Genomic DNA, 27,017 nt, shown 5'->3' with positions numbered 1-27,017 from the left:
ATTCACGTGTGGAGTCCCTCAAGGGTCAATTCTTGGACCACTCTTATTTAACATCTATATGCTTCCGTTAGCTCAGATAATGGAACAGTATGACATCTCCTATCACGCCTATGCAGATGACACACAACTGTACATTTCTGTGTCCCCACATGATTATAGTCCCTTAGTCTCCCTGAGTAAATGCATTCATCAAATCAATGAATGGATGTGCCAGAATTTTCTCCAGTTAAATGTGGAGAAGTAAGAGGTGATCATTTTTGGGCCAAAAAAGGAAAAGATAAGCAGCCATCTTAGCACAATGTCACTTACAGCTACAAATCAAGTCAGAAACCTTGGCGTAATTATTCACTCAGACCTAAAATTTGATAGCCATCTAAAGTCCGTCACTAAATCCGCTTATTACCACCTAAAAAATATAACCAGAATTAAGGGGCTTCTGACTCAACAAGACATGGAAAAACTTATGCATGCATTCATTTTCAGCAGATTAGACTACTGCAACGGTATATTTAAAGGTCTTGATAAAAAATCAGTCAGGAAGCTGCAGCTAGTACAGAATGCTTCAGCCAGAGTCCTCACAAATACAAGGAAGCTGGACCACATTACACCGGTTTTGAAATTGCTAAACTGGCTTCCAGTGAGTCAAAGGATAGACTATAAAATACTACTGCTCGTCATCAAAACACTTAATGGCCTTGGACCAAAATACATGCTTGACTTGTTAGATTCCTATGAGACATCTAGACCCCTAAGGTCGTCTGGAACCGGTCTGCTGCATGTTCCAAGAACAAGAACCAAGCAGGGTGAGGCAGCATTTAGTTATTATGCTCCTCACCTCTGGAACAAGTTACCCGAACGTCTGAAGTATGCTCAAACTGTTAGCTCCTTTAAATCAGGGCTAAAAACGCTTTTGTTTAGCACTGCATATCCATAACTGTCTATATATTTCAATCTATCTGCTTTCTATTCCTCTTGTGCTTATCTCCATTGCTGATTTCAATTATTATTATTAGTAGTAGTTTTTGTTTTATTTTTATTTTTGTTTTATTTTTATTTATTTATTTTTATTCTGTGATTAAATGCGATCTTTTGTCTTGGTTTTTACGTTGTGTTGATTTAAATGTGATTTTTATGGTCTTCATGTGATGTAAAGCACTTTGAATTGCCTTGTGTTGAATTGTGCTATATAAATAAATTTGCCTTGCCTTGACTTGCCTAGTGCTGCAATGATTAATCGATTAACTCGAGCAATTCAAATAGAAGAAAGCTTTGAATCAAATTTTCCTGCTTGGAGTATTCGTTTAATTTGGGTGGCGTTCCAATGGTTTGTTTTGAAAGAGTTTGCATTTAGTTTTATTGATTTGGGTGGATACACTGCTCTATATTGACAACAGTGAATATTATATAAGTCAATTGACATGGCTCAATCCAGCTGCTCCCTGTTAAGACCAGCATAAGGTAAGTTTTGTTCAAGCTAATGTGTTTTTTAGGCATTCGTAATATAGTTTGTAGTTATTCAATATTTAGCGGTTTTTTTTTTTTTTTTTTTGGGGGGGGGTGTTTGAACGATTTGTTAAGAGCATTGTAATATAAACAAAGTTAGCATTGTTATAGCATTTAAGCTAGCGGACTTTTGCTATGCAAGTTAGCCAATTGTTCTTTTGTGGTATTTAGATCCTGATTTTTAAAAAAATTTTATATATACCGTTTTAGGCTAAAATCAGCCATTATAATTCATTTTTAAATTAAAGTGCAATCCTGCATAGTTGGGTTGGTGTTGGGTGTTATACTTATATAGCGCTTTTCCACCTTTCAAGGCGCTCAATGTTTGAAGAAACACTCAGGAATTTTAATTTGTATTCACATTTAATGCTCTTTTGCAATTGCAATCTTACCAAACCTTTGTTTTAAGTCTCCTACAATGTATTCTTCAAAGCATTAAATGTTCCTAATCGGATTACTCAATTATTCGAACTAATTTTGTTATGTACTTCCCTGATCTAAGTACATGTAAGGCCGAGACTTGAATGGAACAACACTTCTTTATTCAGTGTGCTTCTCATCATATATATCACAGAGACATAACAGAGATTCCTTTTTATACTGTAATACCACCCCCACAGGAAGTGCACACTATGGCAACAGCAGTTTGACATAAATATGTCACATCTCCTCCCCCCTTACATAACATGTCCCAGAAATAAACACAAAAATACCTCCTGTTTTCCCCTCATTACTTATTACTTATAAATCCAATCTATCAGGCGGTCGTCGCCTGTCGCGTGCAGGATAACGACGTTCAACAGTCACTTCCGATTTCCCACTTGTGGAAACAGGTTCCGATACCATTTCAGGTTCCGTTTGTGCATTGGTTGAATTAGACACAATTACAGCAGGATTGTTTGGGTTTGACACACCCGGTAAGCTAGACATTTCTGGTATAATTACACTGCTAGCATCATCACAATCAATAGACAGTTCTGGAGTAGTGTCTGATGTTCCCAACAATTGATCCACATGGCGACGCCAAACACCATCAGCTGTCTGAACGGTGTAGGAAACAGGCCCGGTTTGAGCAATGATGGTGGCAGGGGCCCACTTTTCCTTACTCTGGTAACTCCGGGCCATAACAGAGTCACCAGGTGCAAAAACTCGGTTCTTGGAATGCAGGTCTCTGTACTTGACTTGCTTCCATTGATCCATTTGAACAATCTCACTCAGGGTTGGTGGTTTCAGAAGATCCATGCCAGTTCGTATCTCTCGAGAAAACATGAGGCTCGCTGGCGATGCTTTGGTAGTTGCATGCACAGATGTTCGGTATTTGAGGAGAAATTCGTGTAGTCTCTGATGGAGTGTACTTTGCCCTTGTGATGCTTTGAGAGCATGTTTGAGGGTCTGCACAAACCTCTCTGCCAGGCCGTTGGTTGCCGGGTGATAGGGAGCCGACTTAATGTGTTGAACCCCATTGGCTTGCAGGAATTCAACCATTTCTTTTGACACAAATTGGGGGCCATTGTCTGAGACGAGTTGTGCAGGGCTCCGAAACGACTAAACATCTCCCCTAACTTTTCAATTGCCTTTTCCGATGTGGTTGATTTCATGATAGGTACCTCTGGCCACTTACTATGGGCATCGATAGTAACCAGAAACATTCGATTTTCAAAAGGCCCCGCAAAGTCAATATGAATGCGGTGCCAAGGGTCCCGAGGAAAATCCCAAGGATGAAGTGGGGCTGCAGGTAGATTGTTGCGAATCTTCTGGCAAGATGAACAACTTTTTATCGTCTCTTCGATCTGTTTATCTAATCCTGGCCACCAAAAATAACTTCTTGCCATTTCTTTCATTTTAACAATACCACTGTGACCAGCATGCAGTTGCGTAAGCATTTTAGCACGCAATGACTGTGGCACAATCACTCTCCTCTCCCACAGCAAACAACCCGATTGAACAGAAAGTTCCCACCTCCTATCCAAAAAAGGTTTGAGAGCGGTGTTCTCACACTTGGTTTGTCCTTTAATTACCATGTCCATGACGACTGACAGGTCGGGGTCGTTCCGAGTTGCACGTTTTACTTGCGACGCTGAAATTGGTGCATGTTCAACATTTCGGAAATAGAATATGTCCACTGAGGTAGGTTCATGTTTTGTGACAGGAAGCGGCAACCTCGAAAGTCCATCAGCATTGCAATGCAAATCAGCTGTACGATACTTGATGTCGTATGAGTGAGCTGATAACAACAAAGCCCACCTCTGAAGACGTGCAGCAGCCAGTGAAGGGATTCCTGCATGAGGTCCCAAAATCGTTGTCAGTGGTCTGTGATCCGTTAACAGAGTAAACTTCCTTCCATCCAAATATTGGTGGAACTTCCTCACACCAAAAATAATGCTCAGTGCTTCTCGTTCCAATTGAGCATAGTTTGACTCTGCTTTGTTAAGTGTTCTCGATGCGAAAGCAATTGGTCTTTCATCTCCGTTCGGGAACACATGGGAGATGACAGCACCCACCCCATAGGGTGAAGCATCACATGCCAGCAGGGCGTTTTTCGCATTTCGAAAAGCTTTGTTACACTCATTCGTACATTTCCATTTTTCATCTTTGCACAACAGCTCATGCAATGGTTTAAGAAGTGATGCCAAATTGGGAATAAACCGTCCATAATAGTTCAATAGACCTAAAAAAGATCTAAGCTGACTCACATTTTCTGGGGCGGGTGCATCCACAATTGCCTTTGTCTTTGATGGAGCCTTGTGTAGTCCTTCGTGGTCTATCACATGCCCGAGATACTCCACCGATGGTCTCAAAAATTCACAGTTTTCCTTGCGCACTCGAAGACCATACTGCCTTAGCCTTTTTAAAACAGCATCCAGGTTGCGAAGATGCTCCTCGTCGTTGGCACCGGTGCAGAGAATGTCATCCAAGTAACATTGTACACCTGGCAATCCACTCAAAATTTGATCCATAGCCCGTTGAAACAGAGCAGGAGTAGATGTGATGCCAAAAGGTAATCTGCAATATCTGAAAAGTCCCTTGTGCGTGTTAATTGTCAGCCACTCCCGTGATTCTTCATCCACATGCATCTGCAGATAAGCTTGGTTGAGGTCAATTTTGCTGAATTTTTGACCACCGCTCAGACCTGCAAACAAATCATCGATCAATGGAAGTGGGTACTGCTCCACACAAACACCGGATTCAAAGTCACTTTAAAATCGCCACATGTGCGAATTCCGCCATTCTTTTTCGGAACCGGCACAATTGGTGTCGCCCATTCGCTGGTGGTGACTGGTTCCAAAACCCCACTTTTGACCAACGCATCCAGGTCAGCCTCGACTTTGTCACGAATAGCATACATATTTCTTTGTTTTCTTCTTGTCATTCATTTCCTTATCTTTGTCTGTTCTTGTTTTTTTCCGACAGGCACGCTCAACATGACCCTTCTTCCCACAATGATGACAGTTCATTTCTTTGCACCAGCAGGTGGAGGAAAGGTGCCCTGTTTTACCGCACCTAAAACAGGGACCAGCAACATTGCTTTGGGTACTTGCCAGTTGGTGTATTCGGCTCGTAATGTTCAGTTGTTGAGCCTCCTTTGAAGCCATTTCCATAGCCACGCTTAGATCAAAGGCTTTCTTTAATGTCAGTCCACTTTCTGAGAGTAACTTCTTTTGTGTTGCTTCGTTTCTCAGTCCACATACCAATCTGTCTCTTAATGTGTCTTCTAAAACATCACCAAACTCACAATGTTCAGCCAGCTTCCGCAGCGCTGCTACGAACACAGTGACAGATTCCCCCTCTTCCTGATTTCTCCTGTGAAATCGGAATCTCTCTGCTATCACAAGGGGCTTGGGTGAAAAATGTCCATTAAGAGTTTCCACGATTTCCCTGTACGTTTTACTACCAAGTTTATCGGGTTGAAGCAAGTTTCTCAGTAAATTGAAAGTCTTTGGCCCAATAACGCTAAAAAACGTGGGCACCACTTTCTCTTCCGCTATTTCGTTAGCTTCCACAAGCTCATCAAAAAGACCAACAGAGCCTGGTTATACAGCACCTTCAAGCTCCTTTTGAAAACTCCGCTCGTCCTCCCCACGAAGTCACGACGTGGAAGCTGAGGTCGGCACCGTCTGTCCCCAGGAGCACCGCGACCCGCAGTAAACTCCAAAAACAGCACGTCCAAGCTGACGTAGGTCCAGACGTCCTCGTCGCCACTTTTGTTATGTACTTCCCTGAGCTAAGTACATGTAAGGCCGAGACTTGAATGGAACAACACTTCCTTCTTCAGTGTGCTTCTCATCAAATATATCACAGAGACATAACAGAGATTCCTTTTTATACTGTAATACCACCCCCACAGGAAGTGCACACTATGGCAACAGCAGTGTGACATAAATATGTCACAAATTTGTTGATAGATTAATCGACTACTGAAATAATAGATAGCTGCAGCCCTATATCAAATATTATTGATTTTTTTTTATTTTTTTTTTTACAAATCGATCATTAAGCATAAGTGTCTTTGTGTGACTGTCTTGAAATTCAGTTGATTATGTGCTCAACCACAGAGCCTTATCCATAGAATGCATTTGACGAGCCTTCTTTTAGGGTTTGAAAAAGGCATTTAAAAAAATCCTTTACCCAAACTTTCAGGGTACATGGTGTCGGAATTTTCAGGTACCAGCTTTAAACCATCATGTTGTTGCTATTTTGAAGTTTAAAAAAAGATGTTTTAAATCACGACCACACAGCATTCCTATGCAATTCTACAGCTAGGTGTCCGACTTTTGTGATTGGGGGCGTGTTTTTGCGATAGGTCCATTATGTACAGTGACGGTTTCACTCGGAAGTTGTAAACACAGTTGGAGCACAGCAGCAGGCCTGTATATTTTTTGTTTTTTCCTCCCAGTCATTATCACTAATTCCACACATCTGCACACCTGAACCTCATAATAGCTTCCCTACTTAAACACCCACAGCCCTCTGTTTCAGTGCAAGTTTGTTAGCCCTTACAGCAACTTACCAGCGTATTCCAGTCACCTTGCGTTCCAAGGCCTTGATACACCTTTTTCGACTTTTCAGATTCCTGCCTATAGCCTGTACCTTGTCTGTGCCTCTGCCCTTTTTCAGTGACCCGCAACCAGCGACAAGAACCAGACCCAGAACGTTTTCTGCCTGGGCCTTTGCCTTGCTTGACCCCTCTCGAACAACTCCCCGGGCCTCATCGAAAGACAAGGCTTCTTCCTGTCAGGGATATTGTTCAATAAATCTCACTCTGAGTCGGCATTCTTGGGTCCGTTTATTTCCTGATTCATGTCACACACAAGTCTTTGCCATTCCTATTAATGGCACCTCCTGCGACGCTACACAGCCTCCATCGGTAAGTGGAGGCTGTGTAGCGTCGCTTTTTGGTGACATTAATGTAAATGCCACAGAGATCGAGTGAAATAGTCACTGTACATATAGTTGGTGGATTCTGTTGTTCTGTCAATAAAGACACAGAAAAAGAAAGCCTGACTTACCGAAATTTTCGGACTATAAGGAGCACCTGATTGTATGCCGCCACCCACCAAATTGACACGAAAACGGTATTTGTTCATAGAGAAGCCGCACTGGACTATAAGCCGCAGCTTCCATCACTGTATAATGGAATATTTAAACCAAAAGATATTAACCAGTAACACTTTATTTGACAGCTGCATCATAATACTGTCATAAGAACAAATGAACCACCATGAACCAATTGGCTGCAAAGCTTCATTGCTTCAAAAAGCTATATTTAGCCATCACTGCTCCCTTGAGGGAGACAGTCAACCTCTGCTGCCACCTGCTGGCAACACTGTTATCATCCAACACGCCTCCTAGCATGCATTGCAGCGCAACAGATGTAAATAACAATCAAAATTTGTATTCTGTGCTAATTATTTCTTCAGTTACAGGTTCAGTTGTTTCATTAATTGCCAGTTATGATATTAGGTAACACTTTTTTTAACAGTAGCGCCCTAAGACTGTCATCAGACAATCATAATTATGACATGAAACTGTCATGAGTATAATGAATTCTTATGACAGATGTCGTTTAGCGTTTTTTGGCAAATTATCTCACTTTTGAATGCATGTAAAAGATCCGAGCTGGACATAAATAGAGTGACATAATTTGCCAGAATACATTTAATGACATCTGTCATTAGCATGCAGTAATGCTCATGATGGTGTCATGTCATAATTTTGACGGTCTTATGACAGTCTTATGACACTGATGTAAAAAACTTTTACTTATTAACCCAAATAAACAGGGGTGCACATAATTTTTTTGCCCAGGTTCTCAGAGGAGGACCTGGAGATGTGACTTGGTCCTCATTGAGCTTGAGAGCCGACCCGCCCGATGCGATAAATTTATGACAAGCTTTACTGAGAGCCAATTAACTTTAATTAATTATATTAACAATTAATGCTTGATTAACATCAACTGGCACAACAAAATTGCCATTACTTTGAAGTGAAATGTAAAGAAATAAGAAGCACCAATTCAAAATAAAGGGCATTATGCGGCTCACACATTAACTCCAAGCCTTTTTAAAAGTGGGATATCCTCCTCATAAGACCTCATTGAACGTGCATGTTTAGCTTTGTAAAATGCGAGCAAAAACACGTTTGTCAGTGCATGTCGCTGTTCATTACCTTTATTCCGCCACTTGTCCATAGGGCGAGTGGGGTCCTGTTTGACATCGATAGTTTGCTCAATTGCCACATGCTCTCTGTTTTTTTCGTGCTTTTCAAAGTTTGGATGGCTGAAATGGTTTGACCCTACATAAAATGCGCTGCTCTAATCGGCGACATTGGGATTCTCACGGCACATTTTGTACCGCATTTCCGTGCCTCCTGTAGCCACTTTTCAGCAAAAGTCCTTTTTTTCGGTAGCTCCGGTGACGTCTCTGTCGTCTGTCTGTCTTTTGATGGGGGTGGGGGAACACGGAAGTAATTTAGTGATGGCCAAATTAAGCCTCATGAAGCAATGAAGCTTTGCAGCCAATTGGTTTGCACATGTAGCAAAGCTTCATGGTGCTTCATTTACCTTATGGCGCCATCAAGTGGTCTAGAAGCCCAAGAGGTCAACATTGTTAAGAATTCAATGGCTATTTGCTTAAGACAAAGATATGAATGTGCTTGTGTCAGTAATTTAGTATGTGAACAAAATACAACAAGTGCTAAGGGTAATTTGTTATTCATTTTAATTTAGAAATAATAGCTTTCCCACAGTGGCAGGCTTTAAACAGTTTCTTTTTTTTTGGAAAATATTTCACCAGCTTTAGAAAATATTCTTTCACAAGGCACAGATGAAGCTGGGGTGCAGAGAAATGTGAGTGCCAGTTTATATACATTTGGGTAGGTATTCTTTTGTGCCTCCCAGTACACTAATCGATTGTTCATTCTGTTGATGTTTGGTTCAGATAGGTACACACACACACTCACCTTTATATTAAAGTAGTTTTTCTCCCTTACCTTATTGAAAGCAATCAAATCAAAATGTTCCCATACAGGGGATGATCGCTCTTTTCGCGCAGGTTCCATCGCAAGCAAAGGACAAGGCTCGAAAAAAGATTGCACTGGTTGCACTGTTGCGCACAGATGTAACAAGTACAGGAGCCCGAAATCCACAAAATGTGAGATAACAGGCGATCGCCATTGCGTTTTGCAACCAATTTATACCGTAGTCTGTCCTGTTTTTGCAATGTGCGCCAAACGTTGGATCACTTCCGAAGCACTCACGAGATTCAGCCGGCCGCTGGCCACCGGCCACCGGCGAGGCTTCCCACGTCATCATTTCCGGGTTTTGCCGAAATGAAGCGCGCCTCGCTACAAGCTTCGGGGAAACCCCCCTCTTATTACTCGATACAAGCTTCGGAACCTCGGCTCATTTCGTCCCATCACTAAAGTAATTACTCAGTGTGGCCTGCCTCTTCAAAATTTTGAGAAGTTATTTTCTCGTGTCCGCCGCAAATACAGTGGTCAGCCATCGGTACGCAAAAGCGTTTGGAAGTCGTTGAGGGCCAGCGCATTTGTCTACGTCCAGTGCGCGCATGCGGATCACTTATGTGCACCACTGCAAATAAATCAACAAAAAAGCCACACTGGACTGTAAGGATTCAAAATGAAGGAGAAAAGTAGCAGCTTATAGTCTGAAAGTTATGGTAGTGTGTTTGTTAAAAGAGAGCTAAATACCTCTGTTAAATCTCATAAGTGCCACAATGTATTTTAATCACTCATTTTTATATGTTTAAATACTGACCCGCATCAGAGGGATTAAAGAGCCTTATGCGGCTCCAGAGCCGTGTGTTGCCGACCCTTGCATTAGACTGTAACTTGGAATAACTGAAGATTTTTCATTTGGTGATAATGTTATTCTTTTTAAGCAAAACATGTTGCTCGCTAAATAAAAGTTTATAAACACTAGTCTCTACACTTGTGCGAAGACCCACAAAATAAATGATGCTGTATTGTGATACAAGCAACCATCCGTCTTCTTATATAATGCTGTCTACTGCTTAGTTCTTGTACCTGTCAAATGGTTTTTGATGTTCTTGCACGCAGCATGCCAGCGTGCTGCTTGACTGCCACCCAGGCCTTCCCTTACATGATTATACATTGCCTGGCAAGCGCATCCAATTCATAATCAAATGTGATTCATCAACACAGAGAGAGAGCAAGCAGCACGCCACAGGGCGCACACGTAAATAACACAAATTGCATTCCGGCAGTTTCATTGATTTCGCTACTACGATACAGTGTTTTGATGGGTGGATGTTGTGAGCAGAAAATGATGATGACAAAATCGTTGCAAACTTCATTTTGGTAAATGAATATGAACACATGATTTTGAATACAAATTAGAAAAAAAAAAAAATCATATGAGTTAACATTTTTACAGCTACTGAAACTTAAAAATACATACTGACTTATACGGATGAACTCCTTCTCCCCCAGAAGTCACTTGAGATAAATCCTAGTTTACCAACCCCTAATGGTTTATAAGCATTTCGGTGTGAATAGTTTTTTATACAGTATGTGCATTGTGAATGATCAATTTCCGTTCATTCATTCATTTTCTGAACTGCATATTTTTACGAGGGTCGTGGGGGTGCTGGAGCCCATCCCAGCTAACAACAGGCAGGGTATACCCTGAACCAGTTCCCAACCCAGGCACATAGAGACAAACACGCATACAAAAATACATACCTTGTGACAATTTGGAGTGTTCAATCAGCCTATCAAGCATGTTTTGGGGATATGGGAGGAAGCCCATATTTTAAAATAGTCATGTTTTGTACAAATAGAAGTTGACCTTGACCACACTTAGACATCCATCGACATGACTGTCGAGGGATTTCCTTAGGAGTACAAATAGGGGACAAAAATTTGTAAAAAGCAGAAAAACAACAGAAGGTTACTTGGCTTGTGTTTTAGCAGAATACACGGGGACACTGAAGGATGTGAAGACAAAGATATATGAGCTTGACTAGTGGAATGTGGACTCAGTGATGGCCTTACTGGAACAGGGATAGGTTGTTGCGTGAAGCTTGACGTGGGATAGTCTTGTGTTATCCATCAATTTGCCGGACAATACAAAAAATATTTCAAACTGTAGAATGTTTAATAATCTCTTCGGATTATTATTAATATTTAGGTATGATTAATCGGATTAAAAATATTAACTAATTAATCCTTAATACATCAGTTTAAATATACAGTGGTATGAAAAGGTTTGGGCACCCCTAATAATTTTCAAAAAGTAGATATACTTTAACAGGGTCTCTGCAGGTTTCAACATGCCAAATGTAAGACTTTTTAAGAATTGCTTAAGACTATGATAAATACAATTTACGACCCATTTCACACCAATACCGGAAAAAAGTTACAAAAGACTTAAAAGAAAATAGGAGCCCTGGAATTACTTATTACGGTGTCTATCTGAACATGAAAAAAGTACAGTAAATAAAATCACTCAACTCACTTTTCGGGTTGAACTTATATTTGCTAATGTAGCAGTAACTAAACACAACTTTTCAAGTATTTGTAAACTGTAAGCACCCTCAGCCTAATAATTGGTAGCACAATCTTTAGACAAAATAACTGCGAACAGCCGCTTCCTGTATCCATCAATGAGATTTTTACAATGTTCTGCTGGAATTTTAGACCATTCTTCTTTGGCCTTCTGCTCCAGGTCTCTGAGATTTGAAGGGTGCCTTCTCCAAACTGCCATTTTTAAGATATCTCCACAGGTGTTCTATGGGATTCAGGTCTGGACTCATTGCTGGCCACTTTAGAAGTCCCCAGTTCTTTCTCTCAAACCTTTTTGTAGTGGTTTTTGAAGTGTGTTTTGGGTCATTCTCCTGCTGGAAGACCCATGACCTCTGAGGGAGACCCAGCTTTCTCACACTAGGCCCTACATTATGCTGCAACATTTGTTGGTAGTCTTCAGACTTCATAATGCCAAGCACACAACCAAGCAGTCCAGTGCCAGAGGCAGGAAAGCAACCCAAAAACATCAGGAAACCTCCGCCATGCTTGACTCTGGGGACTGTATTCTTTTCTTTGAAGGCCTCATTTTTTTTGTAAACTCTATGTTGATGCCATTTCCCAAAAAGCTCTATTTCTGTCTCATCTGACCAGAGAACACTCTTCCAAAACATTTTTGGCTTTCTCAGCTAAGTTTTGGAAAACTACAGCCTGGCTTTTTTATGTATCTGGGTCAGAAGTGGGGTCTTCCTGGGTATCATACCATTGAGTCCCTTTTCATTCAAACACCGATGGATAATATGGGTTGACACTGTTGTACCCTCGGACTGCAGGACAGTTTGAAATTGTTTGGATGTTAGTCGAGGTTCTTCATCCACCATCCGCACAATCTTTCATTGAAATCTCTCGTCAGTTTTTCTTTTCAGTCCACATCTAGGGCGGTTAGCCACAGTGCCATGGGCTTTACACTTATTGATGATATGGACTTGTAGCCTTGAGATTGCCCATGCTTCCTCACAATTTTGCTTGTCAAGTCCTCAGACAGTTCTTTTGTCTTCATTCTTTTTTCCATGCTCAATGTGGTACACAAAAGAACACAGGACAGAGGTTGAGTCAACTTTAATCCATTTTAACTGGCTGCAAGTGTGATTTAGTTATTGCCATCACCTGTTATGTGTCACAGGTAAGTAACAGGTGCTGTTAATTACACAAGTTAGGGATGCATTACATGATTTTTCGAAGGGTGCCAATATTTTTGTCTGGCCCATTTTTGGAGTTTTGTATAAAATGATAATTTAATTTTTTTTCATTCTCTCATTCTTTTGAGGTTTTTCATTGTAATTGCAATCATTTCCTGAGAGAAATTGAGCATTAATTTATATATGGTGTATCGAGAATGCGTCTCTTCTACCTTGATGATGGAAGGCTCGATTTCGTTTTCCCATTGTTCCAATGTTTCCAAAAATCTTAGAAATTGTAATGTATTTACATTTTTGTCACTCAAGTGGCCTACGAATCAATTTGTAAAAACCAACAAATAAAATATTGCCCCGTGTGAGGTTCGAACTCACGAACTTCAGATTATGAGACTGACACGCTGCCTAACTGCGCCAACGAGGCTTGACATCAAATGGACCTAGGTTTCATATTAACAAAATTGCACAAGAACCCTCAGACTCAATGGAGCTGAATATGTTGGAATATCCAAAGTAGGGCTGCAGCTATCGATTATTTTAGTAGTCGATTAATCGATGAACTAGTTAGTTCGAATAATCAAGTAATCGGATAAAGAACATCAAAAATTAAAATACCAGAGCCAGGCCTCAAGCTGTATTAAAAAAAAAAAAAAAAAAAAAAAAAAAAAGATTTCTGTACAACAAAAGAACAATTGGCTAACTTACATAGTTAAAGTCCGCTAGTTTATATGCTATAAAATGCTAATGTTTTTCTTTTCTTTTTTTTTTTACAATGCTCTTAACAAAAGTTTCAAACACATGTTCTCACAAAAAACAGCTAAATATATCTATAAACAAAATTACGAATGCATTAAAAAATATGAGTTTAAACAACAACTTAGCTTATGTTGGTCTTATCAAGGAGCAGTTGGATTCAGCCATGTGAAATTAGGCAGACCAGAGGGCAGTGTATGCACCCTAAATCAATAAAACTAAATGCAAACACTTTCAAAATAAACCATCACAACGCTACTTTAATTAAACGAATACCCGAAGCAATAAAATTGAATTCAAATATTTTTTTCTAATCGAATACTCGAGTTATCGATTAATCGTTGCAGAACTAATCCAAAGCATTGAATGTGGTTATTCTTAGGGATGTCCCAATCTTATATTTTTTGTTACTTTTGTTACACCCCATGTTTTCACAGGCTGCACAGATTGTTAAAATTTTGTCCATGAACGATCAACGAAATGATAAGAACAAACATGTCATTCTTCCGGTGGACCCTTTAGGGTCAAAACTGCTAGCCAAATCCTTAATCTGCTGCTGGTTTCGATTTAAGTCATATGGCGAGGTAGATCCACACTGGCGCTTTGAAGCTGGATGCTGTTCAAAACATTCCACGTCCAAGCATATATATAGGCGCCTTCAGGGGTTCACACAACCCCGCACAGCACAGAAAATCCCGGAGTGTCATCTACGTTGAGCTGAATCAATTCGATTCTGTGGGTTCCTCTGCAGTTTGATTTAGCAGTTTAAAACTTTAACTACTTCAACCGCAATTCATGGTGTTCTTTCTTAACTGGAAGTTTGGAAGTCTGATGCAGAAAATGTCAAAAATGGCGCCGGCCAATATTCGCTCAGGAAACTTGTCTATAAATGAACAGGATTCCCTTTTCCAACTTCCTTTGTCCAACTGTATACTTGCCACAACTCAAAGCTTTTGGTACATATTACTGGTGCACGATAATTATTGGTCCGATAATTATTGGTCCGATAACAGGAATTATGACATCATCCCGATGAATCCAATAACATTATTAATAGGACCGATAATATGTACTGTGCTGGCTTTGCAGTTTACACACTAGTATGGGAAATCAGTTTGATAATTTGCAGGGCATTGCTGCCACCTGCTGGTTAGAATAATTCACTGCATCTATTTTTTGTTGCAGTAGTTTGGGTCATCCGCTTACACATTGCGGTGTCTAGTAGTAGGAGCATTGACATTCGTGAATGCCTTCTGTTACGTTTCCGCCTCGGAAATATATGTAAGTTTTTTTATGTTTACTATAACATATGGATGTGCAATATATGTTTACTTCTGTGGTGAAGGGTCATATGTACAGAAATTCCCAAGTTGTTGTGTTATAGAAGCCAGCCAATGCTTTAGTAGCTCAAGCTAGTGTGCTATGCTATACATATAATAGTTGTGTATATAAGTGTATTGTGCAGTTTGTTGTATATTGAGTATTGAATATGTGTATGTTTCTGTTGTACTTTCACAATATTAGTGTCTTCTCATAAAAGCAAGAAAAGACCAAGCCTTGCGGTTTATGGAAGTCCATTCATTCTTAGCTGGCTGTCGGGCAGTGCAGAAGTGAAACACATTGTTTTGTTCATGTCATTATGAAAAATCTGGTGAGATCAAAAGCAAATCTATGTTGAATCCACCACTTGTTTTTTTTTTTTTTTTTTTTTTTTAAACCTCCAGGTGTTTTTAGGTTATACATTTAAAAAAGGATATATTTATTATCGGTTATCGATGTCAGTATCGACTTTTAGGAGCAGGAAGTTATCGATATCGGTGTCAGTTTCAAAAAATGGATATCGTGCACCCCTAGTACATATTTGAATACCTTTGTACATAATATATTTGCCTGTAGAGAAGAGTTTATTACTGCCATAGATAAAATTGATAATATATTATTAAAGTACAAAGAGATATGGTATCGGAATGTTATCGTTATTGTCAGATATTAAAATTCAGATATCTGGATCAAATCAGAAGTGAAAAAATGTGAATCCGGTCATCCCTATTTTCAACATGTAATATTTCCACACCACGGACATGTAAAAGGAGGTTAAAGTGAGTGCTGCAGCTCACTGCCCACCTCTCTGGCTGCAAACTGTGAAATGGACTTCCTGAACTGACGTTACTCTGCCTGTAAAATACCTTCGTTCGGTCCCATCCCTAAATAAAACTTAAATTTATGTTCTACGCGTGTCCAAGCTTAAGTTTTTTAATGTTCATTCATAGACTTCACAATTGTATTGATGGGTCACATCTGTCAGCCACTGCGCAACGCCTTCAAGTAGGGGGCTCTCCGACCATCCGCTTCAGTTATTCGCAGTCGGTCGCAGTTAGTCAACACATTTAGGGATTCAATGCCGGATTTAGGTTGAAAAAACACGAAAGCTGTATCGCATACAGTACAAACAGGAAAGGTTGTCTCGGGAGGGATTTGTTTGAGGATTCAAGGTAATAATTATATTTTTCGAACCAAGCATGCATTTTGAACCATTGCGAAAAAAATCAATTGGAGAAATTAGCCACTACAGCAATGGCATTATACTTCGCAATATTTACATAAAATAACTGCTGCTAACTGCACGTTTTTTTTTTGTTTTTTTTTGCTTTGAACCAAGAATCGAGACTGTTTTACATCCATATCTACGTATGAAGAATTCAGGGATTTAAGCATTGATTCACAAAAAATTTCAACGGAAAAAGCTCTTTGTTTACATATGGTGGCCGCTAATTTCCTTACTGACTAGCCTCATAGTTCGCAATATTTACGTAAAATATATGCTACCTGTACATTTTTTTTGCTTTTAACCAAGGATCGAAACTGTTTTACGTTCATATCTAAAAATAATTCAGGGATTTAAGCATTTATTCACAAGAATTTTCAATGGAAAAAGCCCTTTGTTTACATATCGCGGCCGTTAATTTCCTTACTGACTAGCCTCATAGTTCGCAATATTTACGTAAAATAAATGCTACCTGCACGGTTTTTTTGCTTTTAACCAAGGATCGAGACTGTTTTACGTCCATATCTATAAAGAATTCAGGGATTTAAGCATTTATTCACAAGAATTTTCAACGGAAAAAGCTCTTTGTCTGTGTTTCCACTCGGTCAGCTTTGACGGACATAGGCCCCTTATGAATCGGCCCCACGCCCCGTGTCAGGTCAATACATTATGAAATCTATGGTTCATTTTTAAATACATTTTCGGATGCTAAAATGATGCAAACAACTTCAAGTGACACAAGTGAGACCATTGTTGCTGTACTTGGCATTCTCATGGAACAGCAGGTGTCCATTTTAAGTAGCACTACATAAACAAGAGCCAAGTCATTGTTGTCCTCGTTTGTAAGAAGTGCCAGTTGCGATGTCATAAGGTCGGCAAATTTACACTCCCCTTTTCCGGCGCTGCCCTTCCGGGAGGATGTTACCTTAAACTGAATAATTAAAGAAAACAAGCCAACAAACATCAAATATTAAAATGCAGATGTTTATATGCCAACGATTAAGATGGCAAGAGAAGCACTTACTTGACTAAAAGAAAGCGCTTGTCAGCCAAATGCATCTTTCGCCGACCTACCTGGAATTTCTCAAGCCCGTTTTCAGCATTGTGCTGATGAATTATTAAGTGAACTAAATTAATCATGAAAGCCCAATAACCACTGAGGCGATACTTCTCTGACCTCTTTTTGGCTTTGCTGCAACAGGTTTTCACGCCGTCAACTTTGAATGACATGTCCAATGTTTTTCGTACATACTTGTTATTTGGGATGTGATATTGATATTGAAACTTACTTTTTAACTTGCTTTTTATATATACTTTTTATCCCAAAAGGTTATCGATAGGCTCCCACTAAGAATCGATGCATCGTTTCAAAAATGTGACACTGTTATAAAATAAAAAAACTAAACTAAATTGTTTACTAGAATTGTGTCGATGTTAACCCATTGGCTGCCAACGACAGCGCTAGACGCCCAATCCATGCCATCAATGGCACTAAAACCGGCGTGTTCATCTCTAGTCTTCCAGTCTTCGTGGCATCTTACAGATCACTTCCTTTTCAGTTTGAGTCACTTACTTTTCATTTTGGGCATTCGCAGGTCACCTTCTGTTCATTAACCTAAACTCAACAGGAAGTGATCTACCTTATCGTCGCTGTCTAAACAGTTGACAATGCAAAAGTAAGTTTTGGGTGACAACGGACTTCCGTACTCCTAAGTGACAATGATTCTCCAATATATTTGTCAGTGAAGGAGGTGAAGATACTGATGACGTCAGTGCACGTGGACATTCCGACAGTGTATGGGCGCTTTCACATTAGCATTAATTGGTCCTTTATAAACGGACCAGAATTATTTTTCTTAGATAGTCTGCTTTGTTTTGTAAATGTGAATGCACATCTGAACTCTAGTTCGAACAAAACAAATAAACCCTGTTCCGCTCAAAATTGTGGGTCTCGGTGCGCTTATAACAGTGGCCGAGACAGGCGGAGCCTCTTGGGGCGGCCGTTTCATGAGTCTTGCTCTCCTGGAAGTGGTGACAAATTAAAAGTCCAAAAAGTCATGAAAGTGAAAATGACTACTTACCTGTGTGACTTGGGGTACCACTCGGTTCCCTTTTGTGGTTTAATTTTTCCCTACACATCTTTTATATACTCCAGCTCGCTCAGCATCGAGTCTGAATGGGCCAACCCCGCCGTTGGCCAAGCAGCAACTTAATTAATGCTTCATTACGTGCTCCACACTCCCTTCCCTCCCAGGAGGGAGGTATTTCCTCTTGACCTCTTCTATTTGTCCAATCAATGAGTGCGCCTTTCGTCCATGTCATGCTACTCAGAAAGTCCGGTTGGCACAGTGTGAATACTGAACCTTTTCAACAAGTCATTTGCAACTGTTTTTGCGAGGTAGCTCTCCAACCGGACCCTGGTCCTCTTGGTCTAATGCGAAAGTGCCCTATGAAAACATTTCTTCAAGTTGCAAACATGTACACTTTGTTCAAGATCAAGAATCTAGTCAACTACTCATCCACTCCTCCAATACTCCAGTCCACTCCTCTAATTACAGCCTGATGTGTTTCGCCATGTTGTTATTTGACCAGGGATACAGACGAAACAGCAGAGGGGAAGGTGTTGGGATACTCCTCTGTTATTGAAAGATTTGGTAGTACAACAAAGGCAAATTGGGGATTTCATGCACTTTAGCGCTTCCAAGTGTACGCAATTTCCCCCACACATATTGGTCGTGTAAATGCGTTTCTATCCTACTGTATTCTATTCTATTTTACCCAAATCACATTGTATCATGAGCTAAACAGAGTTTCTGACCCCTTATTGTCGTAATAGAGTATCTAGAAGTAATGCCCATGTGCAGAAGAAACGCTACACTTACTCCGCTTCTTTGGGCGACACTAGTCATTAGTTTTCCTCTTTATTCTACGTATTAGATTTTACTTTTTTTTTCTTTCTAGTTTCACCAACAACGTCGCAATGATTACATAACTCCATTATACCAATCAGACTAATGCTTGCCGTTCTATGATCAAGCCAGCCTGTTCAATCACGTAAAGCACCGTAAAAAATTAGGTGTTTGACATAGAGCACTGCCGTCAACATGACTCAAAAGTGCAGATTTTAACCACTGTCCTAGTTTTTATTTGGCACCGACAGACCACTGAAAACCAGTGATATAATCGTTTTCATTTCATAATAGCAAATGTGTTTTCTCCACTAGAGGGCACTCATTCTCTTTGGACGAATTATGCTTCATTTCTGTAGTTTCTTTCTCTCTCTGAAATTCAATGATTTTTTTTTTTTTTTTGTATTTCTTTGGCTTAATTTGGTGAAGTAACAGTTTTTAGTCTTCTTCTTCAAAGTAAAATCATAACACTTCATCTATTTGAAAAAAAATACCATTGTTTAAAAAAAAAAATCAAACATCATAAGCAGTTGCTCACAATGTTCTTTTCACCCAATACTTTCTTATTTGGACTTGAGTACATTTTTGGATGACTACCGTATTTTTCGGACTACAAGTCACACCTGAGTATAAGTCGCACAAGCCATAAAATGCCCAACGAAGAGAAAAAAAACATATATAAGTCGCACCGGAGTATAAGTCGCATTTTTGGGGGAAATTTACTTGATAAAATCCAACACATAGAACAGATATGTCATCTTGAAAGGCAATTTAATATAAAAATACAATAGAGAACAACATGCTGAATAAATGTACAGTGTACAGTGAATGAACAATGAAATGCGAATATACTGTCCTCATCAAGACGCTACGGCTCGGTCCTGGCTATACAGCGAACTCCCAAAAGACAATGCTGGACGTCCGTATAATTCGTTGAATCAATTTGGTCCTCGATAGCAAACAGGTTTGCATCATTGTAAATAAATGATAATTAGGTACTATTACAGCAATAACGTAACAGGTTAGCATGCGTTCGCTAGCATTAGCACATCATTCAAACAACCACTCAACTGGCTCTAAGTGTCCGATTGTGGGTAGAAAACACACAACAACAACAGAAAAGACGATACACGCAGCGTTGCTTCTGTAGAGATATTTTAAAGGCATAAACAATGAACATAGGTTCGCAGCCGTCTTTCTCTCTTGCTAACTCGCCCACTCACTCACTCAGAGCTACGTAGCTGTCCGTCTTCTTCTGGCATGTGAGCGCTCTTCTTCATGTAAACAAGTGCGAGTGCGCCCCCACGTGGGCGTAAAAGCGCCACAACCTAAATTCATCCATTTCAATATAAAAAAAGTCAATAATACAATTAAACATATGTACATTGCCGAACGCGAACGTGGCCATAGCTATTAAGAGTTATTCAGATAACTATAGCATTAAAACATGCGAACAAGTTTACAAAACCATCAGTGTCACTCCAAAACACCAAAATAACATGTGGAATTATATTATAATGTGTTAATAACTTTACACATAAGTCGCTCCTGAGTATTAGTCGCACCCCCAGCCAAAATATGAAAAAAAAAAAAAAAAAATGCGACTTATAGTCCGAAAAATACAGGACTTTTAGTTTACTTGAATAATATTATTTTGAAGTAACACTACTCTTACTGTAGTAAAATCTTTGGTTATTCTATCCGTCTATCATATGATTTTGACATAGGAGTACAAATGCATAATCTCAATATTTGTTTGTTTATTTATTTATTTATTTATTTATTTAATTTGCCCATTTTCTGGAGGCAGCCAAGTCTCATTCAAGTGAGCCAGCTCATTTTTACTACCTAGTGTTGACACATTCATGTGTCCAGTGAATGTCAACAAGGCGATTTGGGTTTCACTTGACAAGGTACATGAAAATAGACATAAATAATGGGCAATCCGAACCGCAGTGTAAATCCAGCCTTTTATCGCGTCTATCTTTGAATTATACTTCTGACCTGTCCCTTGTCTTGTTCTTACACTGTTCCCTGCCAAGATGTATGAGCTCAAATGTGTGGACCTTGGAAGAAAATGGCCAATTTAACCTCACTTTTCAAAACTTTGTTCATCTCTATCATGGGTTACCCCATTTTAAAACTGAGAGCTTTCCTTGGGTAGTGATTGATGCAAAGGGCTACCAGTTTTATACTGGAATAACAAAATATGCCCAGTTTTCCTTTAAAGTGTACGCTGCAAGAAGTTTTCAAAGCAGAGGTCCTCATATTGCTAGCTGTTTTCAGCATTCCACCCACAAACTATTGTGTTCTGTGACAACAGAAGCACCAAACCTACCAAAACAAAGCGTATACCTATACCCTCTACTTTTACACAAAAAAGAAGTGTGAAAACATGTTCCTTTTTCTTGTAAGTAGCTGTAGAACATGGCGGTCTTGATAAAAAGGTGCACAAACACATAAACATTTGTATTTTAGAGCTGCACAATTTTTTGCCAGTCACAGTTAAATAAACCTGATCACTGTGTATTATTACATTGAAAATGCAAGCTCTGCTGCACACTTGTAATTAGGCACTTTTCTCAATGTCAACCAAACACCAGGGCGGAAGTGCATGGCTGACGCTTCACTAACCTGCTTATATAACCAGTGGGCACCTCCTGCCAAGTAATAGTAAGAGGAAAAAAAGTATAAATTGGCGATACGAGCATCATGTGAGGAGTTACTGTCTCGAAAGGAATCAATCTTTATTTTCCTAGACTCATTTTGGATTCAGGATAACTGACTAAAAAAAGATGATAGCATTTTTATTCATTTAGATAGCTTCTTTTTTTATATTATAAATTATTGTAAAACGACAGTCTACAGTGGTATGAAAAAGTATCTGAACCTTTTGGAATTTCTCACATTTCTGCATTTACTCACAATCAAATGTGATCTGATCTTTGTCAAAATCACACAGATGAAAAATCAGTGTCTGCTCTAACTAAAACCATCCAAACACTTATAGGTTTTCATATTTTAAAGAGGATCGCATGCAAGCAATGACAGAAGGGGGAAAATAAGTAAGTGAACCCTCTGCCTAAGGAGACTTAAAGAGCAATTGAAACCAATTTTTACCAAACAGTTTAAGTCAGGTGTGTAGCCAATCACTGATGACGGGTTTGAAGCTGCCTTGCCACTATAAAACACACACACCTGGTAAGAATTGTCTTGATGAGAAGAATTGTCTCATGTGCATCATGGCTCGGTCAAAAGAGCTGTCTGAAGACCTGCGATCAAGGACTGTTGATTTGTATAAAGATGGGAAAGGATAAAAAACCATCTCTAAAAGTCTGGATGTTCATCAATCGACAGTCAGAGAAGTTGTCTACAAATGGAGAGAGTTTGGCACTCTTGCTTCTCTGCCAAGGAGCGGCCGTCCACCAAAAATTACGCCAAGAGTTCAGCGCAGGATACTCATGGAGGTAAAAAAGAACCCTAGAGCTAAAGACTTTTAGAAATCACTGGCACAGTCCCATATCTATGCACAACTAAGCCTGTCGCAATATTCTATAATTCCATTTTATCGCACGATAAATATAAATGAAGGCGGTAATTTTTCCGCTGCGATTTATCTCCTCGCGTGCACGTGCGTGCGGCAGACATGCTGTTAAAAGTTCGGTTTCCTTGTTACCAACTGCGCAAAATGCATCTTTGTTCCAGGTCCGGCAAAAAATAGCGCCAGAGCCAATCGTTCCCATTATATCCTATTGTTCAACGTATACCGGCCGCATCAGTGCTCCGGATTGACTGCGGACCATCTCCGGCGCGCCGATGTTATTGACGTGTGGGCGCTCCCGTCAGGGGTGACATTTCATGCAGGGCGGCTATTTTTTGGCACAACGTCGCATATTTACAACGAAGTCCGCCAAAACATTGTTATTGAAGTGGCTGCTACGAACAACGTCGCTTTGACAACGGACAGCTGAATGGAAATGATGAACATTGAGTGGCAAATTTGGAGGGTTGTGCTTCAAACTCGTCCTGTTTATGAAAGTCAATTGTCATATGCTGGTGTTTTGCAGTAATGAGCAGACGTGACTTCAGCGGCGTTTGCTAACTTTTTTAATGCGCGCACACACTAGATATCATGAAATAGCAAACTAGATGAGCTACGTCCCATGCCATTGGCTACGATAGCCCAGAGTGATTATGGGACACGTAGTCCATATACTACATCGATGAATTCTAAACTGTCATGACTGAATGGAAGTTAAGAAGGCCAAATCAATCTATACCAGTGACTATAGATAATGTTGCAAATATTGTTAATTCAGTATGTGACACAGATGGATTCGGACCACAAATAGGATTTCTTGCTCATGTAGAAACCTAGCTGCTAGGAGAGCTGGAGCAATCAACAGTGTGCCTCGCCTCACTTTACAAACAGTTGAGATTGTTCTCAGCACTTTTATACAAAATTTTTTCGGATCCGTAATAAGAAGCACATAAATATTATGCACTAAAATGCATGTTTACATGATGGCACTTTAATTTTTGCTCGTTAGCAAAAAAAAAAAAAAAAAAAAAAAAAAACGAAACAAAAAATATATTTTTTATTTTTTTTCAGATTAGATGTATTGAGTCGGATCAAAAATCGTGTCCCCCGTATCGAAAATCGGACCGAACCGTGACTTAACTGTATCGTTGCATCCCTATGAAAGACCATTGCAGAAGCTATGAGGGGAAAAGTTTTTATTTTCCTAAATGCTTAAGTTATTAAGTGCAATTTTATTTTTTTTCTTGAAAAACACATTTTATTTATTCTGTGTTTCTGTGCGGTATTAATATTGTTGTCTTTTACTTAAGAGGCATGGTCTTTTGTTTTTAGTTGTGATTTCTTAAAATGTATTTTTTAATTTAAGAGTAAATATTTATCGTGTTTAAATGGGTGTACTTGATCTATTATTATATACTGTACTCTCACTGTTATTGTAAATTGGTTTAAAAAATTATAATTGGGGGGCGGAATAATATCGCATATCGCAATAATTTATTAGATAAATTATCGCACGCTAAAATTTGTTATCGCGACAGGCTATGTACAACATGTAACATGTAAATGTGATGGTTCACTTACTTATTTTTTCCCCCTTCTGTCAATGTTTGCAAACTATCCTCATTAAAATATGAAAACCTATACATCTTTGGGCGGTTTTAGTTGCGCAGACATTGTTTTTTCATCTGCGTGATTTTGACAAAAATCAGATCACATTTGATGATTTTATGCAAAAATGTGAGAAATTCCAAAAGGTTCAGATACTTTTTCATAAATCTGTATTTTTCTCTAAAGTGTTACCTTCTACGGCTACGACTAACGATTATTTTTTTATAATTAATTAGAAATTAATTTTAATGATTAATCAGATAAATGTCACTTTTTTCAATTACCTTCACAATTTAATTTAAAGTTGTTTTAGGGATGTTGTAAGTAGCAATGAAGACAGAATGGATTACTATTTCCTTCAAAAATAATATTTTATTACAGCTTCCTGACTTGACCGTAGCCTACAACTGTACAGTTTTAAGTACATAAGACTTGTTAAAGTTTTTAATCAAGGTTCTGAGTATAAAACATAAAAATAATTTCTGATTTCTGTGCTGCTGATTGACATTTATTTTCTTTAAACAAACTAAACAACCAGTGGTGTTTTCGTCAACAATGAAGATAATGAAAATATTTCGTCGATCAACAATTTACCATGATGATGACGTCACGATGACGAGCTAAAAACGTGGCTTGGGAGACTCATGAAGAGACAAATGCCAGTTTTTGTCTGACGAGACGACAACCAGACGTAAGTGTGACATCGTTTCCATGCGTGACATTTTATATGGTACACGGCGTACGTCAGCTCACATCGTAGCAGTGTTTGGGTTGTGTCCCTCATGAGAGATGTGCTTAGTCATCTCACATGGTGGTCATCTTGGTCATCTTTGCAAACAGTCTGTTAAACATTCCAGGTTGTTTGCATGTTGTGTGGTTTTGGTGGCGAGTTACCTTTTGTTGTTTGTTCAGATTAGGCATATTTTTGGCCACCAAAAGCTAAGACCTACGTTTATTAAGACAAAATTTTAAAGGGCACTTTCTTACTTGTACTTGAGTAAAGTTTTGGATGACTACTTTTACTATTACTTGAATAACAATCTTAAGAAGTAATGCAACTCATACTTTAGTAAAATATTTGGCTTATCTACCCACCTCTGCACAGAGCAAGCGAAACTAAAAAAAAAATAAAAAAAGAGCTTTAATCAAAGTTTTGATGGCGTATCCGTATCCGTCCGCTGAAACAGCCTCATAGCAGACATATCAGTACGCCTGCCCCTCTGCTATTAGATGTGTTGTTGATGTCAGTGCAGCAATGCTTTGAAAATAGAACAAGTTTGCATTTTGGGCCCTACTCTCTGGTGAAAATTAATTCTAGACTTGCCGCTCCGTCCAAAACGGTCGCCGGGAAGTCCCCTTCCAAATACACAATGTATGGGGTGTCCGTGCACCATTTCACAGCAGGCTGACGCTGGTGTGAAACTGCCTTCAAACAAGAACGTTCTTTCTAAATGTTTTGTGACAAGTATTTATCATTTGGTGTATCACTCATTAGGGATGCAAGCCCAGTTAAGGACTGATGTCAATTCATGTGTAACCCATATGAAAAAAGTGCACAAAAATTGTGTACACTGTATTTGATTGTTTCATAAATTTTGCAAAAATATGTTATTCCACATTTAATTAGAATTATTTTTTTATCAAAGTATTAAGGAAAAAAAAAAACGATAGAAAACAAAAATTCAGCCTATTAGATATTCCTATGGCAGAAAATCCCGCCCTTGTATGTTTCAGTAGGTAGCGTGATAGGTTGTAGAAAACAATTGAACGGCGAAACAGACAGTCAGAGGGAACTGCTTAAAAGGCGAGCGACTCCACATGTCATTTTATCTATAGAGCAAGACCAACACGTAGATCTACAAAGCGCGGCCCAGTTGTGTTCAAAACACGGTCTGAAAGATTGGTAATCATGTGATTAAGCTCTTATTTTCACAGAAAGAATATTTTATTTGGGAAGAAAAAAAAAAACGAGTGCTATATTGTTATGTTGATGTTATACAGTATGTCAGTTTCACCATCTTATTGAGTTAACTGGTGGTTTGATGTAGGGCTGCAGCTTTCGATTATTTTAGTAGTCGATTAATCGATGAACCATTAGTTCGAATAATCAAGTAATAGGATAAGGAACATGAAAAATTAAATTACCTGAGCTGAGCCTCAAACGTTATAAAAAAATACGTACAACAAAAGAACAATTGGCTAACTTACATATGTAGCAAAAGTCCGCTAGTTTAAATGCTATAAAATGCTAACTTTTTTTTACAATCTCTTAACAAATGGTTCAGACTCATATTTCACAAAAATAGGCTAAAAATACCTATAAACTAAATAACGAATGCATTAAAAAAAACATTAGCTCAAACAAAAACATAGCTTATGTTGGTCTTAACAGGGAGCACCTGGATTCAGCCATGTGAAATGAGGCAGACTAGAAGGCAGTGTATCCACCCAAATCAATAAAACTAAATGCAAACACTTTCAAAATAAACCATTAAAACGCCACTTTAATTAAACGAATACTCAAAGCAGCAAAATTTAATTTGAATCTTTTTTTTTTTTCAAATTGAATACTTGAGTTAACCGATTAATCGTTGCAGCACTAGTTTGATGTTTCCTTAATTGTTACTAAAAGATGAACACTTAAAAAGAAAGTAGTTTAGAATTGTTAAGCTGTTTAGAAATGGCAAATGTTTAAATGTATGTACTGTATATTTTATGTCAATTTCAATTATTTCATGTGCAATATGAATTTAGTTGAAAACAAAAAGAAGTATCTCATGATTGAGCTACAAATTAAAATTAAAACTCATAATTGCTCTGACACTGTCGATTGACAGGTCAGGTCTTTTTTGTCTTAGACCGTGTTTCCACTGGTCTTTTTGTCTGATTGGTCATTACAACAGCTTTCTGGAGTTTGGCGAGCTACCTACTTGGTTCTAGAGTGCATTAACCTGGATACC

General features: G+C 39.0%; 1 protein-coding gene and 1 non-coding gene across 2 annotated transcripts in view; both read right to left on the bottom strand.

Moving 5' to 3' along the window:
* tmeff2a (transmembrane protein with EGF-like and two follistatin-like domains 2a) overlaps window positions 1-27,017 on the bottom strand; it is a 315,395-nt gene that overhangs the window by 276,589 nt on the left and 11,789 nt on the right. The window lies entirely within an intron of this gene.
* Window positions 13,052-13,125, bottom strand: trnam-cau (transfer RNA methionine (anticodon CAU)). The gene has a single exon. It is a non-coding gene; the product is annotated as a tRNA-Met (tRNA).

Source organism: Corythoichthys intestinalis, chromosome 12 (assembly GCF_030265065.1).
Source record: "Corythoichthys intestinalis isolate RoL2023-P3 chromosome 12, ASM3026506v1, whole genome shotgun sequence".
Taxonomy (NCBI): Eukaryota; Metazoa; Chordata; class Actinopteri; order Syngnathiformes; family Syngnathidae; genus Corythoichthys; species Corythoichthys intestinalis.
Note: the sequence above shows the minus strand (reverse complement) of the source record. Positions and strands in the feature narration are given on the sequence as shown.